This window comes from Euphorbia lathyris, chromosome 1 (genome assembly GCF_963576675.1).
Source record: "Euphorbia lathyris chromosome 1, ddEupLath1.1, whole genome shotgun sequence".
NCBI lineage: Eukaryota > Viridiplantae > Streptophyta > Magnoliopsida > Malpighiales > Euphorbiaceae > Euphorbia > Euphorbia lathyris.
Window position 1 is genome coordinate 11,895,894 of NC_088910.1, and position 19,968 is coordinate 11,915,861.

Sequence of the window (19,968 nt, forward strand, 5' to 3'; positions counted from 1 at the left end):
ACGGAAAGGGACCAGGCGGGTTGCACAAGTTCATTCATACGAGATGACTAAGTCGTCTTTAGTTCGAATCGTTTCGATGTTTTGGGGTAGTTTATATATCGGTTCAAGAGTATATATTAACGTATCCTTTCATTTTCTTTACATAGTTTAGGATTAGACACGTATTATGGCAATTTGAAAACACGAATTGATTCATTTATCACATAAAAAATGGTAACGGGTAATCCTATGGAAACTTCTAAGGCTACTATATGCTGACACGACTGATCGTGTGACCTCACAGGATCGCACAAATTCGCCCCTAACGAATGGATGGGGACCCTTTGGCGCCTTACTGTAAGGGGGAACTTACACTAGCCTCTTTCGAGCGACGAATGGACTCTCGCTAGAGGTTTCGCGGAAATTACCCAAAAGGTTTGCAATAATGCGTATGAATGCAGACGAAAAGAAATAATACGATATGTCCCCGTTAATGGCTTAATACACGCCTTCCAGAATCAAATTTCTCACTTCCCCAGTAGAGTCGCCACTTGTAGGTGCCGCGGCCTCGCCCGGGTGGATCGGGGGGTGGACACCGTTGACGACAGATGTTGTGATTGGCGCCGAAAGCAACCAATCGCGGAATCAAGCTGCTCGGCAGGACCGGAGCCTGGAGTATGGAAGAGTCTCCACCCACGAATGAGAAATGAACACCGATCCCTTGCGGGAGATCGATGAGGGTTCGGGAAACTTAGGTACGAGCCGAGAAGGCTAGCTCCTTTCCGAAGAAAGGCTACTAGGCACCCCGACATCGCCCGGTTATGAACCACCGGCCTCCTACTTAGCGTGTTAGGCGATAACGGACTAATCGCATATTTCTTTAAGTTAAAATTCATTTGAAACCTTTTCTTTCTCGCTTTGAAAACCGTTTTGAGCATGTTATTTGGAAGCCATTTTAGTAAAAAATCACCCATTTTGCATAAATTTAAAGTATATAGGAGAGAGAGGGAGAAGAAAGAATTGATTTATTCACAGTATGATTTATGCTTCAATTTATATATTAACTCTAAGCTAATCTCATTCCCCAAAAAACGAGTTTATTTACGCGGTTCGTACCTTAATCGCCGTTGGAACGATTTAGGTACGTTTCAAAACCCCGTCAATTTACATGATATCGACTCGAATCGCCGTTGGCACGACTCGGGCGTTTGAAAACGTGAGATAAGAAGCTTTAACAAAAAAACGTGATTAAGCATACAAGTCCATTAGTTTTTGTACAAATCCGCTTAGTTGGGAAAACAATTCAAAAATCTATTAATTACAATTTAAAAGACTATTTTAATTACAAGGTTCGCTTAATCCGTCATTGGAACGAATTAAGGTTTTAAAACATGATATTTGAGAAATCGTTTGAAAACGATAAAGAATTAAAGAGAAACCTTTTAATTACATTAGGAACCTCTAGAAACCATTAGTTTAAATAATCAAGTTAAAATCTCTTTTGTGGTTTATTTTTCCCATTTTCACTCAATTTACTTCTTACTTAAACACAATTACAACAATAAACAAATTAAATCCAAACCCCACCCCAAATACATTTGAAATATATATATATATATATACAAAAATGAGTAATAATATCCATTAAAACTAAATAGAGAAAATAATACATATTAATAGGTAAAAACAATAATGAAAATACTATTAGATATAATATATTTTTATTCAAGTTAAAATTATGTAAAACAATGAACAAAATTCATAGAAAAACAACCTTTAATCCAAAATAGTTTTTTTTTATCTAATAAACTCTAAACCAAGATTTAATACCCCCAACATCATCTATTGATTAATTATCCCAAAAACCCCAAAAAACTATACATATATACATATAATTTACCAAAGCTAAATTAGTATAAATGATATCAAAATAAAGAATAAATAGATCTATAATTAGTATTTAATAGTTATATACCCCAAAAATAATTTTAATAAACATATTACATAGTTACATATATACATATATAAGAATTAATTCCAAAAAGGTAAGAAAAATGTTCAAAAATGGGCTTTTTAAAGTTCCAGCAGGTTTACCGACGGAAAATCCGTCGGTAAACAGCCTTTAGCGACAGAAAATGGCAGAATTACAGAAACAGCACCTACCTTTCCAGATTTCTTCAAACACTTTAAATCTAATCTATTCTATCGTTTTGGATCTCCGAACTACCAAAATTAGATCATAGTCAATAACGGAGGTTCCTAAAACGATGTTTTATTTTAAAACGTTATTTGGAAATATTTTTAAAATTTATAATTACAACGTTTTGATCCCGAACTACCCTCAAATTGGGTCACGGTTCGTGTTGGGATGTCAAAACGAGGGTTTTTATGTAAAACAAAAATCTCTGTTTAACACGAGACGGGAATTAAATAAACGCGGAAAAGTAAATAAACGTGATAAATAAATAACTAAATAAATAAAACCATATCCTAAAAATAAATAAATGAAGAGAATAGATAAAATAAATAAAACGAGTATAGTCCTCGGATAATACCTCAAGATCGGTATTGACAGCTGAAGTCGGTTGATTCCACGAACTATGATTTTCGGTGTTTTTGATGTTTCGGTAAAATATTTAACTTTTAGAAAATTTGGATTTTTTTAGGAAAAAAAATATTTTCTCCCAAAAATTGACTTTCTCTCTCTGAAAATGTCTAGAGTGAGAAAGCTCCAAAAAATCCTCCCCTCTCAAATGCATGGGGATCCGGGTCTTTTATAGGCACGGATCCCAAAAAGATTTGGGCGTCGCCCAAATCATGTTGGGCGTTCGCCCAACGAACGTTGGGCGTTCGTCCGACGCCGTGGGGCGTCCGTCCATCGAACGTCGGGCGACGTCGACGTGCCTCGGGCTGCGCCCAACGCTCGACGAGCCACGCCCAACGTCCGATGGGCGACTTTCAACACCCGGCCTGTCGGGCGGGTATTTGACGCGTCGCACGCTGTTATTTACGAAATGACGATTATCGTCGGGAGCGACATTGGTCATTCATCGGCCAACGCCCGACCCCCGGGGCCTTCTCATGTATCGATACGACGGTGAACACGTCCGACCTTACTCAGGAGACGCTGAATTTGTTAGCGAGGCTATCACATGCCGGCTCTCCGAGTTTCCCCTTGATTTTTAAATTTCCTAATTAATGGAATCAACCGCTTTAGCCGTTTGTCGTGGGTTTTCGTCACAGGTCCTCCGACTCGGTGTCTATAGCTGTCCAACACTTAACAGATTGTGATCAATTTCAGGTACAAAAAGAACATCATCAATGAGTTTTGTACCTGAACTGCAGTTGATAGCAACATTCCCTTTTCCTTTTGCTTCAATATAGTCTCCATTTACAATTTTAATTTTGGAAATATAATTTTGATCAAGCTCCTTAAATAATGACTTATCATACGTCATATGATTGGTGCAGCCGCTATCTATCAGCCAAGCTTCACTCGAAGTACTTCCTGCAAAACAAGTTGTTGCAAATAAGTGCTCCTCCTGTTGTTGATCAGCTACTTGAGCTTGTTGCCCAACTTTCTATCCAGATCGCTGTTTGTTTTTGCAAACTTTTTCAACATGACCCATCTGGTTACAAACATTGCACTTTACACCAGGTCTGAACCAGCAGCGCTAGTGTTGATGTGAAGTATTCTTGCAATGTTGACAAGGTGGAAAATTGCTTTTCTTCTGTCCATCTCCATTGTTATCACCATCTTTCTTCTTTTTATTCCAAGGCAGCCTCTTATTTCTAGCTTGAAAAGCTCCTTCAGTCACTGTTGTTGCTGACTCCATTTCTTTTCTCATGGATCTTTTTTGCTCATGTGCTTGCAAAGCACTTGTCAATTCTGGCAAAGTCATTTGACTAATATCCCTTGAATCTTCAAGAGATGAAATTTTCGCCTCGAACCTTTCCGACAGGCTCACAAGTACTTTCTCAACGATTCTACTATCTGGTAGCGCCTCTCCCATCAGCCTTATCTTGTTTACCACAGACATCAGCCTGTCAGTATACTCCTTTATGGTTTCCTTTTCTTTCATGTTTAAAATCTCAAATTCTCGCTTGAGATTCAAAACTTGCATCCTTCTTGTTCCAACACTACCTTGATATGTTTCCTTTAATGTATCCCAAGCCTGTTTAGCTGTTTCACAAGCCATTATTCTTGTGAAAATTTCTTCAGATACAGCAGCATAGATTAAAGATAAAGCTTTCGGAGCTTTAGAAACTTCTTCTTCATAAGCCCTAATTTGATTCAACGTTGGATTGATTCCTAATGGAGGAAGTTGCCTTTCTTCATCAACCCATTGCCACAAACCGAGACCTCTCAAATGAGCTTTCATTTTCACAGCCCATATCTGATAATTTTCTCCTTTGAACATAGGAGGTGCTGACAAGAAGTTATTTCTAGCCTTTTTTTTTGATGATGGGTTCTGTCAAATTCACTCACACACAATACAGGTCCTTTAAGAATAAAAGGAAGCTCTGATATCAATTTGTAGTTTTTAAAAGAAAGAAGAAGAGAAGAAAATTGTGTTGTATATTGATATTTTATTTAATTCACAGTATTGTGAATTTATAGAACTACAGCAAAATTGAAATACATAATCTTTGCCAATAAAATCTCAACAACCTAACTGATCTCAAATTTGAATTCAAATAAATAAAACAGATTATTTCATAAATCTAAAAACAGAATAAAAGATAATTGCAGATTCTGAATCCCTAAAAATCAGGAGCAAAATATTGCATAAATCAACACCATGCGTTAGACAGAAGCAACATAGAAACGTCGCATGATATCAACAATAACAAAGGCTTGATCAATATTAGCTTCAACCATTAGCACTATATCATCAACAAAACAAATATGTGATAAGGGAGGTACATGCCTTGGGAGACGAATCAGTGACCAATTACCATTTTTAACTTCATCAGTTATAATATGATATGATATAATCTTTCCAAATATAACACAAAAAGGTAAGGCGAGAGAGGGTACCCCTATCGGAGACCTCGGGAAGGCTTAAAACCATTCAACTTTTCACTATTCTAGAGCACACTCATCGAGGAGTTCGTCACATGATGCATAATAAGATCTAACCATTGACATATTAGGCCTATCAAATAAAGAGTTTCCTTCAGGAACTTCTAACTAACTCAATCGTATGCCTTTTCAAGGTCGAGTTTTAGAATTATTAAACCTATTCTCCTTGTGTGAATCACTTTTTTGAAGAAGTATGATATTATCGGCTATCTGTCGGCCTAGGATGAAACTGCTTTGCATCAAGCTGGTATGGTCATTAAGAAAGGCTTCTAACGGTTCACAATGCACTTGGTGACCGATTTATAAAGGATACTACACAAGCTTAGACGGAACTGAGATGTATATTCTGGATTGGGGACCTTAAGAATGATAGTTAATAGGGTGTCATTCTAATTTTCCTTAATGTTACCATTATTAGGACCATTTAAAACATTCCTAATAAACTGTGCTCTAACGGTGTCCCACAGACGTTGATAGAATATGACTTTATAACCATCCAGCCCTAGAGCCTTGAAATGGTGCATATCAAAATTTCATTTCTAAATATCCTCTTCACTGAAGGCTGTGCTCATCATGGAAAGCTAGGGAAGGTCGTGAATGTGGTTAGATTAGGACACTCAAGGTCCTCCTCTATGTAAATCATCACAAAAAAAAACTCAATGGTCATGGTCTTTAAAATCTTTATATCCCAAACCCAATATGCATTATGATCTCTCAACCCCTCAACTTTGCTCCTCCTTTGTTTGATAACCGTTGAAGCATGGAAGAAAGCAATATTTGTTGAAATAATAAACTTATAATTAATAGTGTTTAATTTGGTTCAGCGTATTGTCCAAGAGTCATTTCTGTATCTGCATTTATAGAGAGTTAATATAGTTTACCAAGAGTCATATCTGTAATCTATAAATACCTATCAATACAAAGTAGTAAGACAAGAGAATTTTCTTCCATCAATTATACTCTTCCTCTGTTACCTCTGAAAGTTTGTTTATTTGATCCAACAATATTGCGGTCACCTTGGCAAATCCACTTTACTCATAATTTATGGTATCAAAGAATCTCATCCTGAAGAAGTATATCATTGAGTTCCTATTGCAATTTTCCTTCTAACGTGAGGAGACCTGCCATAACTCTAGATCATATGCCTTTTCAAGGTCGAGTTTTAGAATCATTAAACCTACTCTCCTTGTTTTCCTTCTCATTGTGTGAATTACTTTTTGAAGAAGTATGATATTATCGACTATCTGTTTTGCATCAGGCTGGTAGGGTCATTAAGAAAGGCTTCTGACGGTTCATAGTGCGCTTGGTGACTGATTTATAAAGGATACTACACATGCTTATATGACAAAACTGAGATGTATATTCTGGATTGGGGGCCTTAGGAATGATAGTTAACATGGTATCATTTTAATTTTCCTCAATGTTACCATTATTAAGAGCATTTGAAACATTCCTGATAAAATGTAGATGGTGTCCCACAGACATTGATAGAATATGACTTGATAACCGTCCGGCTTAAGAGCCTTGAAATGGTGCATATCAAAAATTCCTTTCTGAATATCCTTTTCACTGAAGGTTGTGCTCATCATGGAAATCGCATAAGTGGGAAAGCTAGGGAAGGTCGTGAATGTGGTGAGATTGGGACGTAATTTGTAATTTTTTAAAACTAATTTTTAATTAGTATTCTATATAAAAATAATCAACATTTATTTAATTTTTATTTTTTAATATAAATAATTAAAAAACTTAAAATATCATTTTATGCAGTGGCTTGCCCAGTTGTTGCAGGAATGCCATTGGCATTCTGCAATAAATATATAGACGCTGAAATGAGTAATTAAATATTTTTTTAACTATAGTTCAAAACTGCCTTTTTGAAAGAAATATTTTTTAACTAACACCATGTTAGAAATATTTTTTTCAAATAGTACTAAATTGGAGTTTAACCTTTTCATTTTAGAATTATAAGCTAAGAGTTGCTTTCATACATGTCTAATTACCCACGTAACATCATCCGATCTTTTCCTAAATAGACCCTCCAATAACATAGACTGAGTCGATTTCCAACCAAAGACGATGGCACCCATTATTCCAAGCACATTGAACTATAAATACCCCCCTACAGTTCAGCAATAAAAGCAAAAGTGAATGGAATGGGAAATGCAAAACCTCTAAGATTTCTAAAAATTCCTTTTGAACTAGCCATCCCAAGTACTCTTATAAAGACGTATCATCGGTGTTAACACTTATCCATATGAATTATGAATCGAACAGTAAAAATCTTTAATTTAAAAATACGGTTTCGATTGCCTAACTAGTAAGCGCAGTCCTAATCCGCGGTGGAGGAAGGACGATGGATAATGGAGATCGCTAGGTGGCGGCGGCGGCTGCTCTGTTCTTCACTTAGAATTTAGGGTATCGTTTCTAGAAACGATACATAGAGAAAAGAATATGAGTCTATTAGATAATGATAGATACATTAGGTTTTGTTTTTTTAAATAGAATAATTATAATTATTTTGTATATAATATATTTTTTATCTGTAGTATTATAATAATTTTGAATATAATATTTTTTTATCTGTTGTGTAAATTATAATAGTATAATATTAATAATATATGTATATATACATATATATTTTTTAAATAAATATTTATTAAATGTTTCGATTAACCGTTAATCGTGGTTTTTGAACATACTAAACTGAAACCAGCCTATTTTTAAATCCTAAAATAAAATTTTCGGTTCATTTAACCGTTTTTGGTTCGCATTATTGATTATTGGTTCGGTTATCGGTTTGTCCTGTTTTTTCATCTCTAATTAAAACAGTCTTTTTAAATTTCCGGTAAAAATACGGTTAAAACATATCTTACTTAAAAAAAACTTATGGATAATTTTATATAATTTTATAGGTTAGGTTAAATCTATATTTTCGTTGTATAAAAATAAGTTAGTAACAATTTTTAAAATCCGAATAACTTTATTCTTTACACTTTTTTTTCATTTTTTAGTTTGTCTTTTTTGTTTACAAGAAGGGCGGCTAAAACCCATCAAAAAAACTACATACCAACAATACGACTAAATCTTAACCCACCGTGAACATCATTTAAAATATTGTGAATGTCTGCAAGAGGCATATCACACTCATAATGGTCTAAGGAAGATGATCATGTGAATTACGTCATCTAGTCAGTAACACATTTACCTTCGTGATAGGAGTGAGTAAAGCGAATCTTCTAATTTATGTTCCGCCACTTTAAACAATTAGAAATAAACTAATAGTAAGAATGGTGAGCCCCCACATTTTGACACATTAAATCCAAAAATGATTGAGAATCCATTTCAACAATTAATTAATTCACACTGTTCTTACAGACAAGTTGTAACCCGAAATACAAGCCCCTTAATTCAGCCATAAATATCGTGTAAATAACAATATTAACAAATGCACCATGTCAAACTTCCATATGATCCATAATCAGACTACCTGTTGACACATAATCTGGGTTGCCCTTGCAAGAGCCATCTGTATTGAGCTTCAACCGCCCTGGCTCAAGCAAAGTCCAATGGATCCAAATAGTACGAGAAATACGGTAGGCGCATTATAAAGAGATAAAAGGCATCCTGAAACTCTTTAGTAACTACAATAAGGAAGGAAAAAGAGTCTCGAGTGAACCGTTTATTCTCGAAAACAAAATCATTCATCCATCTCTAAATCCACCATGCAACAGTAAAAAAAAGAATGGTCAAGTTCACCAACCCACAAGGAACGTTTAGACTGAAGTTTATGAAAACAAAACAATCATGCGTCTGTAAAGAGAGAAAAACGACTTGTTTATCAATTGGGACAAATTGGCACCAAATCTCCTTGGCTAATCGACAATCTCAAAGTAGACAGGTTTCTATTTTTTCCGCAGAACACGGTGGGCAAATGGCATTATCAGTGGCTATCGTCGGAATCTAATTTGAGTCATAGAGGAGCCTATCACGAGTTGCAATCCATATAAAGCAAAGATTTTTTTTTCCAGAATTTGCAGGTTCTAAACAGGGCCGGTCCTGATAATTCATGGGCCCTAGGCGGAATAATAAATAAGGGCCCCTTTAATAAAAATATTTTACGTAAAAAATATTTAAAATATATTTCAGTACATGATAAACAAAAAAGTATTTCATTAATTCCTTATTTATGTACATATTAAATCTATTTGTTAAAAAATTAAATCAATTGCTACGTGTATATATCACATGTCAAAAATTGTGTCATTTGACAAAAAGATTTTTTTTAAAAATCGATTAATTTTTTATCCAAGTTAAATGTCGTTTATAGAAATACTTTAAGGGGAAAATGTTACAAAATAGTATGACAAAATTTTGCATACCATAGATGCCAAATATGAGTTTAATTCTTAAATTAACTTTCAATCTATACCAATTAAACCTCTTTTAACTTTAAAATATTAATTATTTTATCCTTTAAAATCTAAATAATTTTTAGGGCTTTTTTATATAAATATCACAATTGGTTATAAAATTGCAATTAAATCATATCATCAAAATTACTTTTCAATATATTATTATTTTTTATATATAAGAAATAAAGTATAATTTTCTACTCAAATTAAAAAAAATTAGATCCAAATTCATAAATTCTAAATCTTAATAAATATATTTTACACTCTTAATTTATAAGTCCTAATCTTTACAATATATTAAAAACAATAATTTTATTAGTTTTATCTAATTTAAATTATTATTTGATTTTTTGATTTTTTTTGTTATTATATATAAATTGTTTTTAGAAAGCCAAATTTTTGAATATATTTTGTTTGGGAAAAAAAAAGTTTGCAATGAGAGTATTATTTGATTATATGATTTTTTTATTATTATATATAAATATTTTTTTTAAAAAGCCAAAATTTTTAATACATTTTGTTTGGGAAAAAAAAAGTTTGTAATGAGAAAGGGCCGAAACCATGCCTCTTTCAATGGAGATTGTGATCTAAACCACTAGGATACTTATTGCTTACTGTAAATTTCTTACAGCCTAAATATATATACGCGTAATAAAAACTTTTGGGCCCCTTACAGCCATGGGCCCTAGACCAGCGCACTCCTGGCCTTGGCCCTGGTTCTAAATTAGAGACTAAAAGCCAGTACAAACATGCCTTGGCAGAAGGAACGCTGCTCTAAAACCTGACGCTACAGTATAGCAGCCCTTCGTTGCTGTCATCCAGTACCATCTATGGTGTTCGCTAGGAAGAGGGAAAATCATTATCAAGGCAAGCCGAAAAAGTATAGTAGATGAGAAAAAAGAAAAAATGGGGAAATGCTCGGCCAATCCCATCCTCCAGATTCATACCAATATGCCACAACATCTAAATGAAGAAAATTATTGGGCACCAGTGTAGTAAGTTTTTGAATTAACGAATCTTCCCCACACCAACAATCTGTCAAAAAATGAGTTGTTTTACCGTTGACGATAGTTCGACCAACTCATTTCCCTAAAACAGTATCGCCACGAAGGACACTCTTACAAATGTACAAATCTATGAAGCACCGTGGGTGCGGACACGGCAAACATCATTTTTAGAAAATATGAGACACGGGTGCAGCGGGACATGGAAAATTCTATATAATTAATCCTATATATATTAGATATAAAATATATAAAAAAAACTTCCTAAATCACAAAACAAATCGAAAGAAGGAAGAGAAAGAAGCTCTAAGCGTTTATAATCGCGATACACAGTTGAGAATTAGATGTAGTTTAGGTTTTGTTTTGTCAAATTTTGTAATTGAACCATAGGTTTTAAAAGGTTAAAAAAACCCGATCATTTATATTTTATTAGATTTTTATCATTAAATTTAAGAATTCGATTTCCAATGTTCGCACAAAATAAGATTTTTACCTGAGCTTCTGGGATCTTAAAATGACCGTCTAATTAAGAGGAGTCCAACGGTATAAATTTTTTTGAAAAACGAGATTGGAAAAGTCGGAGAAATGCATTTTAAAGAAAAATATAAATAATTTTTTTCTTTTATTTTATTTACAAATTTGCCACATTTCCCTACTTAATTACAAAATTGGCCATTGTCACACCATAAGACTTGTCTCATAATAAAAAATCTGTCACACTAGATAATTATAGATTGTAGATGATGAAGATGATGAGTTAGCAATTATTTATACATATATGTTTAACCATATATATGCAGTGGTGAAGATTCTGAATTGAAACAACATTAATGAACTGATATTGTTAGATATGGATATAAGATTATTTAGATTTTATTAGATTTTTATCATTAAATTTAAGGATTCGATTCCCAATGTTCGCACAAAATAAGATTTTTACCCGAGCTTCTGGGATCTTAAAATGACCGTCTAATTAAGACGAGTCCAACGATATAGGTTGTAGATGATGAAGATGATGGAGTTAGCAACTATTTATACATATATGTTTAACCATATATATGTAGTGGTGAAGATTCTAAATTGAAACAACATTAATGAACTGATATTGTTAGATATGGATGTAAGATTATTTATATTTTTTTAGATTTTTATCATTAAATTTAAGGATTCGATTTTCAATGTTCGCACACTACACCATAGATGGTCTGTTGCAACATCGAACAAGTGTTGGCTAAAGTCGTTATTGTGTTGCTAAAGACCTTTAGGCAACAGTTTTTGCCAAAATAAAGCGTTGCTTTTTCGCGTGTTGCCAAATATGTATTTAGCAACATTGTTTCAGATTTTTAGCAACATCGATACAAGTGTTGCTACACATATCTATGGCAACACTTTCCTACACATTGGCAACTAAAATGAAAGTGTTGCCTAAGCCATATAACAAGTAACACTATTATCGTATAAAATTATAAGCAACACTTTTTAACTAACTTGCAACATGTTTTTATGTAACATTTTTTTTAATGCAACTCTTTTTAATTCAGCATTTTTTGTTTCAAGGAACTCTTTATTATATAAATTGCAACATTTTTTAATTTTAACACTTTTTAATATAATAGTTTTTTTTTTATGTAACACCATAATATAATAACAATTTTTGAATTTAAATAATAGTATAAATTGCAATTACAAATCCATAATAGGTCAATATGTTAACAATGAAATTTAAAATTCTCACATGATCCAAAATACATAATACAAAAAAGTATAATAAAGTCATAATACAACCTATCCTTCAAACTCTTTAAAATTCTCCTCCATTACTCTTTCGAGTTGGCTCACTTTCTCCTCTATTTCTCCTTTATTTCTCCTTGCAATTGGTTTTCTTTATTCGACATTTGTAAAGCCTCCATACATCGGCCATTGTCTTCATTGCCCAAGATTTACCTTCCTCGGGAATAATATACTTTTCTAAAATATATCAACACAATTAACAATAATAAAATTAACACAATTAACAAGTATCACTTCATGCTAGAAATGTCACAATTCGGAGGCTTACCTTCATAAACTCCCACATGTAATTCTTCTCATCAACCTTGTGCCAACCTATAAAATCGCACATCTTTTCTTGCTATTGCCCCTAAGAACAAGGATTAAGAACCTTGTGCCAACCTATAAAATCGCACATCTTTTCTTGCTATTGCCCCTAAGAACAAGCTTAATCCTGATATTAATTTTTCATCATCCGATACAGGTTGAAAATTTTCATTCAACATAATTATCTTTCTTTCCTCATGCCTCCTTATATGGAGGACATCCAAAGTCTGAGTGACATACACTGGAAACTGCACTAGTATAATAATGAGTGGGTTTCCAAAATGTCGAGTTGTAGAACAACTCCTAACACCGAGTTCTGTAGCAAAATAAATAGGAAATGTGAGAATGTGAAGCAAGAATGAGTTACAAATATAAGATGGCTATATCATATTTTTAAGACTTAATCTGTAGCAAAATAAATAGGAAATGTGAGAATGTGAAGCAAGAATGAGTTACAAATATAAGATGGCTATATCATATTTTTAAGACTTAATTTGGTCATCTGCTTCCTAAATTTCAATTTGCTGAAATTTATCCCTTCAACTTTGATTTTCGTCAAAATATTCCCCTTAATGTGTGCTATACCATCACATTGTTTGGATTTGGTCCTAAAAGCTTTTGAACCTTCCACCCCTGCTGTCCTAAATATTAATTTCATGGAAAGTGGTGTTCAAGCCTGATGGTACCATCCATTAAAGGGTACATTTCAAGCAAAGTCAAATTTCATGGGATCAAATATCACAAAATTAAAAACGAATATCAAAATTAGGCACAAAAAAAAATATCAATTTTGTCTCCTAGTTCAAAAACTAGGGGGTCCATTACATCATGAATGCCTTAAAATGCAAAAATCAAGAGAGATCCATTTGGATGGATGAGTATTTGAATCACGAAGGATTACAAAATTATGTTTTAAATAAAAATTAATAACTCTATGCAATATCAAATCTCAAATACTTTGTCATTTCAAATCCCAATCTAGCTAAATGGAACTTGATATATATTTTCTCAAGTTTGGTGATTTGAACCACTGCGGCAAAAGATACAATTTAGCCTGTGTACTTAAAGGAATTTGTAAAATAGGGTAAGGTGCAAAAATATCTCTAACGTTGATAGTCACAAGCAATTTTATGGTAACATTTAAAATGGTGCAATTATGTGCTCTTTATTCTGCTAGCCACCTGGTATCCTACGTAGATCATATACCCGTTTATTGACATCAGAAAGAAAGTAATTGGATTCTCCTTATTCAATTTCTTCTAAAATATTTTGTCTTCATGAATTGAATTCTTCCAAAATTTATCAAAATAAATGGATTTAAAGCAATGGGTGAAAATGAAAAGCAAATATAAACCACCCATTAATTGATTTGAACTTGGAAGATTAGAAAACAAGGGTAGGGATTTAATAAACTATTAAGAACCAAGATCTTTGATCAAAATTTTACTCGGATCAAACAATGTTGATCTACATTTCATTGACAATGACATCTTTCATGACATGAGCACTCTTTAGTCCCTCCAGGAACCAAAAGCAAAACCCAAAAAAAATCAGAATTAGACAACAGCTAGACTGCACGCTCCTTTTTAGTATCATATCCACTTTGTGTCTGGATACGATAATTTTACACCCTAACGTTGGCAGACATTAAGGGTAAAATTGCACTTAAGTACCAACATTAGGAGTAAAATTACACTATTTTAGGTGTTAGAGTAAAATTGCTCCTGACTACCAATGTTAGGAATATTTTTTGCACCTTATCCCTTGTAAAAGCAGTCTATGTACTTCAATTTGTACACATGTGGCTACTAAAGATAATTTTTCCTTCTGTAAAATTTGGCCCTCGATACAAAATTTGGCTTTTAACAAAGAGTTCCATACGCTGTATATTACAAACACTGTTACACGATTGGAGAAAATAATTTTAACACATATTGAGCGAGTATAATATACAGCTAAAAGACTGTGTCAATTGTTAAATTTTCTTTCAAGAGTCAAAATTTGTTTTAGAAAAAGAAGAGAAAGAAAATACGTAATGGGCCAAATGTATTCAATCAAAATGATAAGTTATGACAACTATAATAGGCTACAATTTAGCTTTTCTCCCAATAAGTGCTTATTAGCAAAAGAGTCTTCCAAGTATAAAAACAAACAATCACTTACCTGCATTCCCACCTCAATCGAGATAGTCCGTGATGAAGCAACATAAATTCCAAGCAATCTTATTGCAAGCAAATACCCAAAGAAAAAACCAGATGCATGAAGTAAAGATGCAGCAAGCACCACTTGTCGACTAGACATGAGGATATATGAAGCACTCTAAGCAATTGCATTTCCATATAAGATAGCAACAGTTCCAACTGCAATGGGTGGCATCAAAGGTGATACAAATTGAACCAGACGATGTAAATATTGATTTAGAAATGCACCAGCCAGAACTGGAAGAAGCATACTCTGCATTCAGAATAAAGGAATTTACCATTTTGCTCTTGACGGTTATAACATTGAATCAGCTCCAGTGAATATAAAGTTACCTGATATAACACCCTGAAGGGTGCAGAGTAGCAGCCCATATGCATCTACTGCTACATATTGAGCAGCCAACTTGGCTGTGAGAAATGGGTGTCATGACCTGCAAATAGAAAGTAAATGGAGAATATCAAATGGTAAGAAACACTTGAAGGAAACCTTGCAATAACTTTCTTTAGACAATAATTATGAATTTAAAGCCTACCCTCATACATTATGATGCGGCTGAAAACAACAAAACTGAATTTGTCCATACATTATGATCTCATTGAAAATCAGAAAACTGCTTACAATCTATCATGAATTTTGCATAGCTTCAAACAGATTCAAACACAAATCATCAAACCAATTTGCTAATATGATAACTTGGATAGAAAATCATAGGATTAAGATCTAAACACATATTGCCCATTGCTATTAAATCTTATAACACAACATCAACAACATGAATTCAAAAAACACAGAACCCATATGAATCCTAAACTCACCATAGTAAAGCTACACAGAGAACCCTTATGGATCCTAAATCAATAAGGTAACAAAAATTAATTTGTGACTTACCTTATGTCAAGCTTCAAGTCGAGCCTCAAGAAATAAGCCGAGCACAAGAGAGCTTCAAGTCTAACGCCGTAAAACAAGTCCAGTTCAACAAAGGCTACAAACGCAGAGTAAAGGGATTTAGGGATTGACGGTTTAGGAAATGAACGATTTCATAGAAACAAAATGCACAATTTAGGGATTAGGTTGAGCTTTTCTTAGGGATTTAGGAAATGAAGCGGTAAGAGTTTAGGGATTTTCTTCAAGAAACGCAAAGGGTTTTACTTTGAGAGAGAATTTTTTCACGGATGTGTTTTGTTGGGGAAACCAAAATTTTAGGTTGTTTTAGGGGGGAAATAAAATATTGCTCCCTCTATAATTTCAAAATATTTGCTTCAAGTAACGCAAAAGTATTCCCTTTTAAATCATTTTTATTAGGGTTAAGGTGCAAAAATACCCCTAACGTTTTGGATCAGGAGCAATTTTACCCCTAACGTCTAAAATGGTGCAATTTTAGACCTAACGTTGGAAGCCAAGAGCAATTTTACCATTATAAATTGAATCAATTTCAGAAATTGAAACAATTTATCAACGTTAGGGATAAAATTGCTCTTGGCTTCGAACTTTAGGATTAAGGGTAAAATTGCTCTTGACCCAAAACGTTAGGGGTATTTTTGCACCTTAACCCTTTTTATTTCAAAGAGTGTTCCCTTTTAAATCTTTTTTTTCTATGATTTTTTTTGTCATAACACACTCACTCATTTGACTCCCTAAATTAAATTTTTAAAATCAATTAAAATATTAAACCATCAAAATTGTCAATTAGATCCCTAAACTAAGTAAAAATCATCAATATGTCATCATCTTAAGCAAAAATCATCAATTGAGTCCTCATCGAAAATCAATCGGTTGAACAGTTTTATACCCTCGTCCCCGAACTCATTTTAGCTAACACATAAATTATTACAGTTTATATCAAATATTCAGAGTTTTTGATTTTAGGATAGGATGAGGACTCAATTGATGATTTTTGCTTAGTTCATAGACCTAATTGATGATTTTAATAGTTTAAGGTTCTAATTAGCCTTAAAGTTATAGTTTAAAGGGTTAAATGAGCATTATGCCGTTTTTTTAATATTGAGAGATGTAAAATGACGTGGTTTTTCATATATTAGCATAAACAAAAATGATTTACATAAAAAAGTGTTTCAATTTTAGCATATCTCTTGCAACACTTCGTAATTAGTGTTCCAAAATATTAGAGTTATGTAAGTTTGACATGTTATTTGCAACACTTTATAAACCATATTGCAAAAGATAAATTTTTCTTATAGAGTGTGCAACACATTACAGGCAACACATGTATTTTCCGTTGCAACAGTCCATCTATGGTGTAGTGGTAAAAAATAGGGTTTTTACATGAGCTTCTGGGATCTTAAAATGACCGTCTAATTAAGACGAGTCTAACGGTATAAATTTTTTTGAAAAACGAGATTGGAAAAGTCAGGAAAATGCATTTTAAAGAAAAAAATAAAATAATTTTTTCTTTTCTTTTATTTATAAATTTGCAACATTTCCCTACTTAATTACAAAATTGGTCATTGTCACACCATAAGACTTATCTCACAATAAGAAATATGTCACACTAGATAATTATAGGTTGTAGATAATAAAGATGATGGAGTTAGCAACTATTTATACATATATGTTTAACCATATATATGTAGTGGTGAAGATTCTGAATTAATGTTTATATGTTTAACCATATATATAGTGGTGAAGATTCTGAATTGAAACAACATTAATGAACTGATATTGTTAGATATGGATATAAGATTATTTACATATTATTAAATATTTATCATTAAATTTAAGGATTCGATTTCCAATATTCGCACAAAATAAGATTTTTACCTGAACTTCTGGGATCTTAAAATGACCGTTTAATTAAGACGAGTCCAACGGTATAAATGTTTTTTGAAAAACGAGATTGAAAAAGTCGAGAAAATGCATTTTAAAGAAAAAAATAAAATAATTTTTTTTTCCTTTTATTTACAAATTTGCCACATTTCCCTACTTAATTACAAAAACGGCATCGGGTATGAACGGAATATAGGATAACGAACTTTGGACAGCCTGAAACCTGAACCTATATTCTAATATATAAAAATTTATTCGGACTCCCTAAAATTTATTTAATTATTTGGCTTGGACTCGATAATTCTATCGAGCTTCCTACGTATCCCGAATGTCTTTTAGTATTTAAACCGGGAATCAAAGCCACGTAGTTCTACCTATATTAGGTAGTTCTATTTAATTAGGTAGTTTTCTTAACTTAGAAACTCATTTTAACTTATTGACATGTTGATTGACACACTAATAACTTAATTGTATTTTTCACTTTATTACTGTATAATTAAATATATATATATCACTTTATCAAAACTGATCAAATCGAATAAGGTTTTATCAAAACGAATCAAATCGAATAACGTTTTATCAAAACGAATCAAATCGAACAACGTTTGCTCAAAACGAATCAAATCGAATAAACCGCTTTAACAAACCAACTCGTAATCAAATAAATTGCTTTAACATTATAATTCAAATCATCAAACATTATCAAAACGTAATACAAAATTTGCATGTGTGTCCATCCTCGAATTCCACCCGTGTAGCTTATCATAACATCAATCATATCAATAATCGAGATATTTCATTAATATCTCGCCTTGCCTAATGTTAGGACTACCAGCCATGCACTCTGGCCATACCGCCCTTAGGTATGGTCTTACAACTTACAACTCCTACCTCAGGCAATCCTAGATGGACAAAACCATTTTTCTATCTTTCAAAATATCGCAACATAAAAATCATATTTGGACTTCAATCCAAATTACAAAAATATTAACAACACCTGAATCAGCTTTCTCAATCCAAAAATACTTTGTATAACATTGTCAAACTCATTTTCTAATTTTCAAAATATCACAATCGTAAATAATTATTCTACAATCAAAATCAAATATATATAAACAATATATTTCAAACAATTTAATAAAAAAACAAAATATTCAAAATAACTCAAAGATTATATATAAATAATTTAAAACTAAATTTTAAACCAAATACTTTTACGAGACTTATTTTTATCTGTCATTACGTATAACATTAAACCGGTATAGTTAGATCCGACCGAAGGTTCAGTTAGACTCGTTAAGGGTCATAAGTCTACTTGTACTAATTTTATATTCAAACATTTTATATTCAAACTCTTGTAGAAATTTAATCTACTTTATACCAACTCTAATTGGCAAATACCAGTATTAGTCCTTCTATTTTAATACGACAAAATAAGGTTGCTTAAACTATTTTATTAATAAAATTTAACATAATCAAAATATTCTTATTGGATTATTTTCGATCGTTGAGATATTAATTTTACCTACATAGCTGTTTTTGGACTCATTATACCTTTAAACTCGTTACGCGGCTAAAAGTCTTAATACGAAATTTTACTTCGATAAATCTAGGGGACAGCTAGTTTAAAATTTATGTTTTATTAGTAATTCATAGACGCTAAATTATTAATCATAAATATATTAAAATTGACGAGACTATCGAAACCAAACTTACTTAAAATCATACCTAGAGCATTTTAAAAATAATTTAAATATAAAGTACATTTATTAAAATAATTTAGATATAAAATACAGTTACCATAATATCATCGTCGGCCACCGAAAATTAATCAGTGTGATCCGTTGACAGCCGCTCCGGAACAAAACAAATCATTTTCCATTAGATTTTGGTTACTTCAAATTCAAAACCAATGAAACAATTCAAAGAAAACAAATACCAAATCCCATTTAATAAACCTTTTTTTAATAAGTAAATGCAAAAGTATATTTTTATTTCATAACAAATTCATAAAACGTTTTCTTTTGTAAGTCCTTTAAAAAAAACTAACTAATACTCCACGATATCAAGATTTATTTTCAAAAATAATACCCATATTTTTTTACAAAAAGATCCTCCTTTTTAACTATGATCCATCCATATATATACATATTTTCAAATGTACACATGTCATATTTAAGTTAATTGTATTTAAAATCTATACACATGGCATATAGTTATATAAGCATAACATGTTAGAAGACACATGTTCATATATATTTATACATTTTAATTATTAAATAAATATATATATTTATTATTTTTTTTATAAAATCAGATTACAAAACTTATTCATGTATACGATTTTGTAATAAACAAAATATTAGTTTTGATCCTTTTTAATTTATAAAATTTATAAAATTTA

At 32.2% G+C, this 19,968-nt stretch overlaps 1 long non-coding RNA gene across 1 annotated transcript; it reads right to left on the minus strand.

Annotated features, from left to right (window-relative positions):
• Positions 1 to 12,711: 12,711 nt before the first annotated feature.
• LOC136215672 (uncharacterized) lies at positions 12,712 to 15,959 on the minus strand. The gene is made up of 4 exons (XR_010682758.1): positions 15,669 to 15,959; positions 15,113 to 15,210; positions 14,742 to 15,032; positions 12,712 to 12,894 (listed from the first exon to the last, which is right to left on the minus strand). It is a non-coding gene; the product is annotated as an uncharacterized lncRNA (long non-coding RNA).
• Positions 15,960 to 19,968: the final 4,009 nt, after the last annotated feature.